General features: G+C 34.5%; 1 protein-coding gene across 1 annotated transcript in view; it reads left to right on the plus strand.

Moving 5' to 3' along the window:
- Positions 1–231: 231 nt before the first annotated feature.
- LOC111057874 overlaps positions 232–10663 on the plus strand; it is a 195662-nt gene continuing 185230 nt past the window's right edge. Inside the window, exon 1 of the mRNA XM_039439440.1 lies at positions 232–582. The gene's annotated coding sequence lies outside the window, so the exon portion shown is untranslated. The remainder of the gene's footprint in view (positions 583–10663) is intronic.

A 10663-nucleotide genomic window follows, 5' to 3' on the forward strand; every position in this document is an offset into this window, starting at 1 on the left:
TTTCGATATCATCTTTTCAAAGATCATTCTCGGTTGCATTTATTTTCTCACTCATATATATTAATCAGAGGGAAACCTACATAGCTTTGATACAGTCTCCACTAAAAGTTGAACTGCACACTGGTTCCGTATCAGGGTTGTGTATCAAACACTGGGATAGCCGTTTCCAAGTGAGCATCCTCGATGCAAGGGTGTTTCTGATAAAAGCAAGGGCACATTTCAACAGGATTTAGTTTTGTCGTGAACCGGCGCGGTCACAACAACAACCCCGAAAACATAGATGCGTGACGTTCGTCTCACGAAAAGCACGTTTTCCATAACCTGTCCGGACTTTTTCGAAATTTCCCCCGGAAAAATTTAAACCAATTTCATCCAGATACAGAATAGACTTGGAAACATCAAAAGTGAGAAACAGAACTGCAAATAAAATTTGAAAATTAGAAAATGAACTGTTAAGACTTGAAAGTTCATTGAACACACCCTTTTCGTTGGTTAGAATTCCATTCCAACTGAAATTTGGAACTTCTTCAAAATCTGGAGTTGATCCACAGTGTAACCCTGTAGAAACACTGAAAAGAATAGGTAAGTGTCTGTCGGATATTTGTAATGACTTCTTTCCATACATTCCAATGCATTTTCAGTAGAAATACCTACAACGACATCATTTTCACTGAGTAATCTTCCTAATGTAATCTATGTTTCAAATAACTCCATGAATATGTTTCAAATAACATAATAACTAGTATTATGCTAAATTTCCATCATTCCCAAGATTTGAAAACTTTCTGCTCATAATAAAAAGAGAAAACTATCAACTATCAAGGAGAAATTTGCTTACTGTTTTGAATTATGAAAAACAAAACTGCGGAAGATAACATTTTGAATTGAAAGCTAAGTTAAACATATTTATTATGAGAACAAGAAGGATAAATGATTTATAAAATCACTTCACTTATGGGCTACTGTATTCAAATCAATAAAAAACTTGTAGTACTATTTTATGAAAACATTTCAAAAACTTTAAAACATTTCAAAATCTTTAAAACATTTTAACGACTAGTTTCGACCAAAAATAATGAATGAGAAAAAAATTAATTATATGAAAATGAACATATTTATGAACATCAATATTATCTAGTATCAACTCGTTTATTTTCACATTTATTCAAAAATGACCAATGGTCGAAACTAGTCGTTAAAATGTTTTAAAGTTTTTGAAGTATTTCAATAAAAGGTTACTACAAGTTTCTAAATTGTTTTCATTAATATGATTTATAAAGTCTTCCAATCGACATGATGTAGATAAAAGTTCTCATAGAAACACTTCACTCATATGGGCTACTATTGAACAAATTAATAAAAACATTATAAAAATCTTGTGGTACTCTTTATTTGAAAAAAAAAACTTTCAAATAGTTAAACAATATTAAATTGTTTGAATAAACTATTTTGAAGTTTTTTGAAAAATAAAGGATACTAAAAGATTTTTATATGGTTCTTATAGAAGTTCTCATATCTGATTCATCAACATGTTCTCATGATTGTTTCCCATTTTCAATATTATTAACATGAAGATCACGTGAAGATTCCCATTCTTTCAGACCTTTACACAACATGTAATAAACCCACAATCATAGAAAATATGTTGTATACTTTTATGTTCTCATGATTGTTCCCCATTTTCAATATTATTCCGAATAGGTATTCGAATAAGCAGCTATGTAGAATGAAATAGTTTCAGAAACAATCGCGCTGATAGTTTTTATTGAGGTGTGGAGTGAATCGTTAGCTGGTTACAAAGTTAGTAGACTGTCTACTAACGTTGAGTTGGTTGTACATGAGAAATCATACAGTATGCAAGTAAACTTGCGAATTAGTTCTTAAAATTCTTCTTTTTAAAGGAAAAATTGTTTATAAAAATGTGACATTTTTTCCAAAAAACGTGACATTTTTTCCAAAAAACGTGACATTTTTTCCATATCAGTGTTGTCTACTGTACATTCATTTATTCATCTATACATTGATACATACAATATCATTGATACTATGAATGATAGGAAAGAAACAACAGGCTTGAAGCCCAGAACGGCTCCTTTCCTAAATTTAGGTAGAAATTGTCAAAAATAGGTTATGTTTACACTTCATGATTTTTCTCATACTGTTAATGAACAAGAAAGTAGTGCTAAGTGCTTATCGGTACATAATATTATTGAATCTATTATCACACATCTGGTTTGTGTATATAATTGCCAACTATCAGTAAATAAAGCATGTAGCTCTAATCAGTACATCTTTTTTTTAATATTAGTGTTAGTGAATATTATCAAGTCCGTATCTATTATAAAAGCGGTATTCAAAAAGTACAGAATCTATTGGTCTACTTATCATTAGTATAATTATTCACGCACAAGCCTGAAGCTCATATGGGCATCACACTCAACAAAAACAAACATAATTCCTCACTGAAACTATGAATATATATTGTTATTAAAGTGAAAAAGTAAGTTTAATAGTATTGCATACACAGATGAAGATTTATCATGACTATGACATCAATAAAATATATTTTTCCTACAGTTACGTTGAAAAGTGGCCATTGCTGCACTGATTACAGAACGCAAAGAATCACTTTTCCGCTCTAGTGCGGGAAAAATTTTTCTGCACTCCAGATTTGCAACATGGCAACGCAAAATACTTAGTAGGTTATATGGAGCAACAGTGCAGCAAAATCAAAATGAAGTTGGTAACAGTGACTGCTGTGGCTGCTATAGTGAGCAGAGGTGCAACCAAGCACAACGCGCTAATTATTATTCATTATTATATTATAACCAAGGACAACGAGGACTTTGGATTTTAGGATTAAGGTTTTTATTAATAATAAAATTACACAGAAAAACATTTGATGCATTTCAGGCAATTTTACCCATAATTACCCACTTTTCATATTCAAAGGTAACTGGAAGGAAAAACTTAATGTGAAATACGTGCGCAAAGTTCCTCTGCTGCACTCAAGAAACCATTCCGCCCTCGCCTACGGCTCGGGCGTAAACGTTTCTTTCGGTGCAGCAAACTGTCACTTTGCGCACTAGTTGCACAAATAACTATTGTGCTCATTCATTCTGGCCTCACAACTGATCTATACACTTCTCCCTTCATTTGACAATTCACTCTCTTATCTCGAAGAACACCACTCATTTATTTATTAATTTGTACTAAACAATATAGTGTAAGAATAAACCATTAGTGTGAAGCTACTGTTTTACACTACTCCATACTTGATGAAAAATGTCTTCATTCAATTCATCATCATTATCGTACTCAATCATCCATGATGGATGATGATGATGATGATTGATCCACTAGCTATAACACTGTGCATGTGGTTCTTATGTTAAAATGCACTTTTGGGAATCATAATGATTGGCAATTATTTGCAAGAATCCATTTCCTCAAATTCTAATGAAGGTAACTTCGATTCATAACGTCGTTCCTCAGTTTATTCCATACTTCCTCTCAAGTCATCCAAATCTATATTCAAATAAAATATAAACTTATATATGAATCGTGATCACTATCGTGAAATAGCTAATTATGATTTCTTAAGAAAGTGTTGACCCGAAATTAGAAGAGATTTGTGCAATAAGCACCAGAGTAATCAACTAATGTATATAATTATGTATTGGTGACTATAATAATTATAAAAGAAAGTAGAATTATCATCCGTTGACGAGAGTCCTCGGATGGAGAGGATGACGAGTCAAGACTGGCCTATGACTGTAATGAGACTGTAATGATACTGTAATTATACTGTCATGAGACTTTCATAAGACTATTCTCAAACTATCATAGGAATTATCTCTCTCTTCAGACTGACCGCCTTCAATTTGCAATTTCATCAGAATTTCGTTGAACTAAGATGAAAATGATCTCACTCTTCAAACCGATCTCCTCTATTATGGTTGTACTTATATCAGTAATTTTATAGACTAAACATGAATCTGTGGTAATACTCTAGAAATAATAATTGATCTCTTCAAGTCCTGATTTCAGGATACTGATTTTTCTCAAAGAATTTCTGGTGCTTTGAGGCTGGAAATAAAGTGAATAGTGGAGAAGTAGTAGAAGAAATACCGAAGGATTCCTAAGGGCAAATTATTTTCATACTCTGGAGAAGGAACAGGGTAATAAGAAGGATAAATGAAGGAGAAGGAGGAGGAGAACGAGAAGAATGAGAAGAAGGAGGAGAAGGAGAAGAAGAAGAAGAAGAAGAAGAAGAAGAAGAAGAGAAGAAGAAGAGAAGAAGAAGAAGAAGAAGAAGAAGAAGAAGAAGAAGAAGAAGAAGAAGAAGAAGAAGAAGAAGGAAAAGCGAAAGTAGGGGCTGTAAAATTAAATGAGCGTGAAACCAGATACTAGGTGAGTAGGTGGGTTTGTTTGTGGTACTGAGGAGGAGAAGGAAGTGAGAGTGAGGAGGGTAAAGAGGGGTGAGTGGAGTAGGAGTAGCGGCAGGAGGAGTAGGAGCAATAGGAGGAGGAGAAGTGGAATAGGTGAAGAAAAGCTTTATTATTTCAAAGCACCCGGTGTGTGGTCATGATGGTAATGTCTGAAAAACACACCGAGGGATTCCTTTCTGCTTCGTTGCGTTTCCTTTCTATACGACGGTGCAGGGGAAGGATCGTTGAATGCTTGGAGGAAGGAATTAAATGGAAGGAAGTAACAGAAAGAAAGATATGAGTGAAGTATGTGGTAGTGAAAGAGAGTGAGCGAAAGTGGAAATCAAGAGTTTTCTGGAATTCTCTGAGAAAAGTATTGAGTGGACAAGCAGAGCAGGTTTTCAAGGCTGAGGTGGTAAAAGGGAGAGAAACGGTGAAAAAAGAGAGATAGAGAGAGAGAGAGAGGGAGAGAGCTCGAGATAGAGAATAGAATAAGACATTGAGAGAGAATTAGGAATGTTTGGTATTTCTCTGGGGAAGAAATTTCAAGAAAGTATAATTATGGAAGAGAGTAGTTGCATAAGCTACACGTAACTAGGAAGACAACAAATAGATTCAAAGAGAGGTGTATGATGGATCTCATCAATGAAGATTGAAAAAATTGATAAAATACATAAAAAATAATTGAATGTGAAAGAAAGTAATTGAAAGTTAAGGGAGCAAAATAAACATCGATAACAATTAATATCAAGTGGAATATGATATTGGAGATCAATTCAATAAACCTATTCAGGTTATTAGAAATGTGAGTAATGGTAAAATTGGGAAGTAAATGTGTAGAGCAGGTAAATGAATTATAATACATATGAAGTGATAGAGTTGAATGGATTTGAAGAAGGAATTCGAGTAATCTGAGTAAACGCATGGATGAGAGGTTAGAGGAGTATTTCATTATTCCCAATTATTGTAAATGGGACTCAAACTGCGAGAAAAGATATTTGTAGTATAATACCAAAGTTAGTAGACAAACTAACTGTGTCTACTAAAGTTGGTAAAATACAATATTAAACGAGCCCGTTGGAGATATCTAAAACTTTTGTGCACGAGTCAGATAAAGATATGAGTGATAAATACAAGGAAAGAGTTAGATTATATTAGATTAGATTCCTTTATTTATGTATGATACAAAAATGATGTCAATCCCGGGACTGATTTCCAATCCCGGTATTCTGGGATTATCCAATATCAATCCCGGGATCCCGGGGACTGATCCCGGGATTGGCAAAACTCATTTTCATGCATTTTTTCAATTGTTCCTCCTCAATTCAGGAACAGTGTGTGCAGATGAAAAAGGGCCCATTAAAGAGGGAGAGGCTATTATAAAAATGAACAAAAAAACACTTGGAAATAATATTAAAATTAAACATTATATTCCTATGAATGTTTTCAAGATTAGGAGTAACTGTTTTATTCCATGTCCTACCTTAAATTTGCTGTATCCTAGATGATAGTGAGAACTGAGGAAAGCAAGATAACTCATCAGAGTCTTTTTTATGTAGAATACTTTTTGTAAGACCGTAACGCCATACCGACCAAACAACGCGAAAGCTGAACCACTACACCACTGAATGAAATTTCACAGAGCCAACTATAATATTTACTTCAACTAGATATTCTACTTATGATAGAGAAAGAGAAGAGGAGAGGAATAATTAGACATTAGACAGAGAGTGAATCGTTAGCGCTTTTTTATTTCTGATTTCTGAAGTCTTTTCAAAGTTCGGAATGCATTTCAAGGAAATGCCATCAGCACTATTGCAAATATTGCGCCGTCTAGACTGGTGATTGTGATACTGTGTAAACAGAGTGTAGAGACATAACAACCGATCAACAACCATTCTGTCAATTATGCGAATTCTATTAAGCCAGTACAGAGTACAGTATACAATCAATATTATGGTATATACAACTGTAGGCTGTGCTTGTAGAATAAATTAGTCGAACACTTAGAACAATGAATTTGTTATAAAAACCTCATATTCATCACAGTAAATAAATTCCATATTGATTTTTTTTGGAAAAATATGATTCACAATTTCAGGTTTACAATCCGGAAAATCCCGGGATTAACGCTGAAAAATCCTGGGATTGTTAGGTATAAAAAATGGACCGGGATCCCTGGATCCCGGGATTGACATCCCTAGTTACAATATTTACTGGTATATACACTGATTTACATTAAATGACGATAATGCTAGTTACTCAACGAATTTTACAAAGTATAAATGATTAATCAATGAGAATAAAGATTGAATGCAATAAGAATAACAATAATATATAAATGTGATGTAACTTCATAAATCGGCAGTGTTTCAACAAATAATTGTCGATTTTCTAAGAAGGTTATAGAATATCCTTCCCATTAACACACCACTGGGTGAATAAGAGAGAAAAAGAAGTGAAAGATACGATATTGTAACATACAATATTAAACTGAAAGATATATTTATTATACAATAAATACTGAAGAGAAACCATTAGCAGTATTCTTAGATTTAAAGAAAGCTTTTGATACCGTGTCACATGACATTCTTCTTTCAAGGCTTGATAACTATGGAATAAGAGGAGTCGCATGGAATCTTTTCAAGAGCTACCTATCAAACCGAACACAATGTGTCAGAGTCAATGGATGTATAAGCAACAATCTGAATGTAAAGTTTGGAGTGCCACAAGGAACAGTACTATGACCAATTCTTTTCTTCTCTACATAAATCCATTATGCAACATGGAAATTAATGGATCAATCACCACCTTTGCAGATGATACTGTTCTACTGTTCTCTGAACCGACCTGGGAGATGACCTGGAGAGAAACCGAGACTGGACTTCAGAGGGTGTCTCGCTGGTTGAGTGAAAATCTGCTAACATTGAACCATGAGAAAACCTTCTTTTTGACCTTTTCGGCGACTCAACATGGACAGCCAGCAGGAGATGAGATAGTAATCAAGAATCAACCGAATAACACTTCATACACAGTTCACAGGAAACTCACAGAAATACCTGGGAGTTACTATGGACTCTTTTCTGCGCTGGGATCATCATCCCAATGAATTATGCGGGAGACTGAGGAAGAACATCTACAGATTCAGGATTCTGAGGACACTGGTCGACAAGGGGTGTCTAAGGGTTATATACTTCTCTCTAGCACAGTCCCTCATGCTGTATGGGATTGTGGGATGGGGGCTGCAAGCTTCTTGCACATCGAACCGCTCCTCAGGGTACAGAAGCTGATCATGAGGGTAATCAACCAGAAGCCTCCACGCTATTCATCAGACCAGCTGTTCAATGAGTTTGACGTGATGGATCCAAGACAGATTTACTGTAAGGAGATACTATGCCGATTACACAAGAACCCAACAACATTCCAAAACCAGAAACCACAAACACAACACCAGATACAGGAATCTTCTCATCAACAGTGTTACAAGGAAGGCACTATGCCAGAGACATTTCAATCATTCAGTACCAAAATTATATTATCTACTCCCTGCAAACTTCAAACAGATTAATCATCCTAGGAAGTTTAAAACAATAGTACACAATGGGTTGATGAGAAAAGGAAGACAGAACATAGAAAACATTACTTCAAACAACAACTAACCACCTAATGACTTACTAAACACTAACTAATTAATAATACGCACAAAAAAACTAACAAAACCTACTCTAGAACATGGTACGCCATAGTGGAGTAGGTCAATTTCCACACAGAAAAATCTAAACAAGTAGAGGACACATAAGAATTTTTGTAACTAACTATTGTATGTAATATTGTAATTTATCTAATATTTTGTGTAATTGATATTGTAGTTTTAGTTTTTTTTTTTGGGAAATAAACATTTTATTAATTATTCATTATTCATGAAACGAGCCCGTTGAAGAGATATAAGACTTTTGTGCACGAGTCAGATGAAGATATGAGTGATAAATACGAGGAAAGAATAAGACAGAAGAGGAAGTGAAACATCAAGAAAAATATTGGAGAAAATGGGATATCGAAGAAATGATGCATTGATTTATTGAGAAAGTACTCAATGGAATTGAGAGGAGAAGGAACATTTTGATATCAACCAAACTGAAGAATACAATGGAGAAGAAACCGTATATTCGAGATACGGTAAATGTAGAATCAAAAACGAAGAGGAATACGATAAACGTATGTTCAAAGAAGATGAAACAAACATTATAATACACATTTTGTTGAAGGTTTGTACATAGAAGCTTCTAAGCTGTGTTATAATCTGGGGCCGGAGATCACAGATCTTGCCGCAAAGCAGGTCGGAAAACTGTCGGAAAAGCGGAAAAGCGTCGACGGCAAAGACCAGAATTTCAATCTGCTCGAAGTTTTCCGATTTTCCTCGACGCTTTCCCTCCTCCAATAGCAACACGAGTCTGTCTCATTCCTTTGGCACTGTGCCACTTCTCGTAGCACTACTAGGTAGTATGGCCTACAAAATACTCTTATTTCTGTGCAAAATTTTTCCTATTTTCACTCCTCTTTTTCTTGATCTTCTCCCTCAACTTCTATTATTTATTTGTTGTCTTCATCTTATAATCCTTTCCACTTCCTCTCCTATCTTCTTTTACTTCTTCTCCTCCTTTTTCTTTTTCTTCTTCTTCTTCTTCTTCATCTTCTGCTTCTTCTTCTTCTTCTCCTTCTTCTTTCTTCTTCTTCTTCTTCTAATATTACTCCTTCTGTCTTCCTCTTGTACTAATTGTTCTCCTGTCGTCCTCTTCTACTTTCATGACTCCTTCTTTTTCGTCTAGCTATTATTCTTCATCTTGACCTTCACCTTCCAGTTCTCCTTCTTTATAGCCCTCTTTCTCCTTCTTCGTCCTCCTCCTTCTCATTCTTTTTAATTCTAAATCCCTAGTTTATAAATATTTTGGATTCAAAGTTGCACAAAAATCGTAAAGTGTAAACATAACCTATTTTAGGACAATTTCTATCTAAATTTGGGAAATGAACAGTTTTGGGCTTTAAGCCTGTTGTTCCTTCCCCAATCATTCATAGTTGAGAATTTTATTGTATCTATCAATGTACGAATGAATTCTGTAGCACGAACACCTTCTATTGAAAAATATAAACCAACTATCATCAAAAATCGATACATCCTCAATGAGCAAATGCTTTTCAAATTGGAGAATCGTTTCAAGTGGATAATAAAATCAGACTTTCTTGTCCCTACTAACTGAATAAACTCTGACAGGAATAAAATTGTTGGAAAGGGTAGTTCCTTCAGATTGAGGTATTCTCATCAACAGCTGATTCTCAACCAATCACAGTTCATTCCTGTTGTTGTACAATGAAAATGTCTGCTTTTAATCGATTATAGTAAAACCGGCCAATTGTTATGGAACTCGAAAACACTTCAGCTTGCTACTATATACTTTTTTGCAAAGTCGAAAATTTTCAAAGAGAACTATTTTCTAGAATAGTAACACGATAAACATTCATTTTGATGACTGAATACACTTGTGAAATAGCTGTAAAGTACTAGCAATTTTAGTACTAGCACAGAATACAAATACAGCATTATAGAAGTTTTCTCTGGTACTAGCAAGTACCCTTGTGAGGTAGATACTAGCAATTATTTTGAGCCTGGCAATATGCCAAGATGGCAACTACTCAGGTACATTTCAATATCATATTTGAGATAATAACTGGATATCGTAGATAACCTATAGACTAATATTGAATGATACATACTAGAGAATAAGAACAAAGCATGGAAAAAAGGCAGAATTTATTGAAAGTTTATTCAGTGAGTAGGAAGAAGATGATGGAAGAGATCTCTTGTCAAACAATTTCTAACTTGCACGAGATGTGCAAGTCAATTTCCGGCGAAATCTGTTATCGCTACTCTGCAAATCGGAGAATCGGAAGTTTGTCTTTTCTTTTTGCATACATATATGATATATCCAACTTGTCCTGAATCCAGTACTCTTTGCTTTAGCTACCGACATTTCAACCCTTCTTCTTCTTCTTCTTCTTCTTCTTCTTCTTTTCTTCTTCTTCTTCTTCTTCTTCTTCTTCTTCTTCTTCTTCTTCTTCTTCTTCTTCTCCTCCTTCTTCTTCTTCTTCTTCTTCTTCTTTCCCTTCTTCTTCTTCTTCTCTTCTTCTTCCTTCTTCTTCTTCTTCTTCTTCTCAATTCTCTTCCTCTCTTGTCTTCT

The sequence above is a fragment of the Nilaparvata lugens genome, chromosome 12 (genome assembly GCF_014356525.2).
Source record: "Nilaparvata lugens isolate BPH chromosome 12, ASM1435652v1, whole genome shotgun sequence".
Lineage (NCBI taxonomy): Eukaryota > Metazoa > Arthropoda > Insecta > Hemiptera > Delphacidae > Nilaparvata > Nilaparvata lugens.